This window comes from Pinus tabuliformis, chromosome 5_2, assembly GCF_031772625.1.
Source record: "Pinus tabuliformis cultivar Carrire ecotype Pingquan chromosome 5_2, CPIR1, whole genome shotgun sequence".
In the NCBI taxonomy this organism is placed as follows: Eukaryota; Viridiplantae; Streptophyta; class Pinopsida; order Pinales; family Pinaceae; genus Pinus; species Pinus tabuliformis.
Window position 1 is genome coordinate 619,876,758 of NC_142306.1, and position 2,683 is coordinate 619,879,440.

The following is a 2,683-nucleotide window of genomic DNA, read 5'->3' on the forward strand; positions in this document are numbered from 1 at the left end:
TCAGAAAGGGCTTCATTCTCTCTGCAACAATTTTTGATATGATTTTAAACATGATGTTACATAAAGAGATTGGCCGAAAATCCTGAAAGGATTCAGTCCTATGCTTCTTTGGGATAAGCGCAATGAAAGTTGAGGTAGTGGCCGAATGAATGTTTCCTGCCATGCGGGATGCATCTACCATACTCAGGAAATCCTTCTTGAAGAGATCGAAGAAATGTAGAAAAAATTCTATTGGCCAGCCATCAGGCCCCGGGCTCTTGTCCTTTTTGAAGGATTTCATGGCCTTAAGAAGTTCTTCCTCAGAGATGGGTTTAAGGAAATCTTCATTTGCCTCAACGTTGAACATTTCAGGCGTATGCTCAACACCCCAAAGGGCATCCTGGAAAACAACCTCCCTCCTTCTATATTGTGCTTGGAAATATCGAACTGCCTCTGAAGAACTCTGATCCTGTGCTAGGAAAATGTTCCCCTGTTCATCTCTAATACTCCAGATAGAACTTTTCTCCCTTCTTGCACTGGCGAACTTGTGGAAGAATTTTGAGTTCCTGTCTCCAGCTTTTATCCATATTGCTCTGCTCTTGAGACGCCATGTTTCCTCCTCTCTTAGGAGGATCTTGTTTTTTCTTTTTTCCAAAATCACATATATAAACCATGTTTATTTTTGTACATAGATTTTTTATTAAGTAATTGAAAATATGTATTTTGATGAAGCTTGAAGAGAAATTAATTAGAATAAATGTATTTTTAATTTTGGATTTATTAAGTGTTGACAGAATTAAATTTATTAATGTGTAAAATTCTCTTTTTAATATAAAACTTGAAAAAAAATTGCACTTTATAAGATTTGATACCTCTCTACACTTGATAAATCTAAAGTTAAAATATGTATAGACTAATTTAATTATTAATAATTATAGTTATAATTACAAATAATTATTAATAAATAATAATTAATAATCAGAATTACTAATTTTATTTTATTTTATTTTTATGGAATTTGATTAAGTTAAAATATTTTAATTAATAATCATCATTATTAATTTAATTTTATGTAATTTAATTGAGTCAATTTGTTTATCTAACATAATTTTACAACATCTCTTTCATACTAAATTGACACTCATAAAATATATATAACAATAATTAAAACCTTTAACACTTGTTTGTTTGTTTGTTTGTTTTTTTTTTTTTTTAACTATAGGAAACCCAAGATCAATCCTTGTAGCTGCCACTATAACACCAAGAGTACATCCAACTACCTGCAAGTCGATATACTAAGATCCTATGGTTTTAGCGAAGCAAGACTCTCGTGCCACCAAGGTGGGGGTGGGGAATCTGCTTCTCGAGCATCCACCACAGCAAACCAATGTACTCCCAAGGTTCGCCCAAATAAACTTACCTAAATAGACTTACCGTCAAATCACACATCAGTATACAAAACCTTTAACACTCGTTAATCTCTTCATCCAAAAAATACATATGACATATTGAGAACCCCTAATATAGTTGATAAATCCTAGGACGCCATTTCCGAGCGTTTTATAGCGACTTTCAAAAAATAAAGATATCGAATGATATCATAAAAAATGATTAAAAAAGGGCAAAAATGAAAAAGCCAGACTTCTGGTACATCTCGATGTTAAATATTGAGAAAAAAAAGAATTTTAATTTTATTTTCACTCTTTTTCTTAGGATGCAATCTATTAAATTTAACCAAAATCATTATAAATTAATACTTAAAACCTACATTAATACATAAATACAGAGCAGAAAACATATAAAATTTTCACCGTCGCCTGAAAGATTCGAACTCTCGCGGGGAAACCCCATGTACTTAGCAGGCACACGCCTTAACCACTCGGCCAAAGCGACAGGTGGTGCTACTATTTTGATGTAATAATTTCTATTATTGCATCATCTAAAAAGAAAATGATAAGACATGCCCCATTCCACACATTGCAATAAGGGTTGTTAAGGTTGATGTGCAGTAAGGGTCGTTAAGGCTGATGTTACTTTGTAGCAGCCTATAATAACGATGGCAGATTAATTTTTTTTATTTTTAATTTTTATATCCACCACTTTTATTTCCAATTTTTTTTATATGTTTTCTGTATGGAGTCACCACATACAACACCTTTTCGGCAAACATAAGGGAGCTGGTCCAATGAGGATATTACACTAATTTCAAGTTCTTGTAATTGTGTTTGATTTTCTTGTTATCCCACCTCCCTATATTAACTGCTAATATTTACTTTAAGTTGCACCTGGGCTTATACCCCTGCGGTCGGGATGGACGGCTTGCCGCCTCCTCACCCGGGTTCTATTCTCCTTGCTGCATGTTTACGGCTGCTCCTGCAGCTATATGTTGCTGATACCTGCTCCGCAGCAAATATTTGTACTATCTCGCTTATGTAAAAATGTGATTGATGTGATTGACAGTTGTATATAATGTAAATATTGTACTCTGGGCCTAATACAAGCTTCTAAAGGGACTAACCCCCCCATTTTTTTAAAAAATATTTACTTTAAGTGGAAAGGGAAAATCAAGAATTAATGGGTAGATAAAATATCAAATATATGATCTAAATTATAATTTAGTCAAAAATAAAAAATACATTCCATTTATTTACATTTCTATGGACATGTTTTTGCATTTTATTTTGTTATAAACGCTACTTATAAT

At 32.8% G+C, this 2,683-nt stretch overlaps 1 non-coding gene across 1 annotated transcript; it reads right to left on the minus strand.

Moving 5' to 3' along the window:
* Positions 1–1,790: 1,790 nt before the first annotated feature.
* TRNAS-GCU (transfer RNA serine (anticodon GCU)) lies at positions 1,791–1,872 on the minus strand. The gene has a single exon. It is a non-coding gene; the product is annotated as a tRNA-Ser (tRNA).
* Between the last annotated feature and the right edge of the window lie 811 nt (positions 1,873–2,683).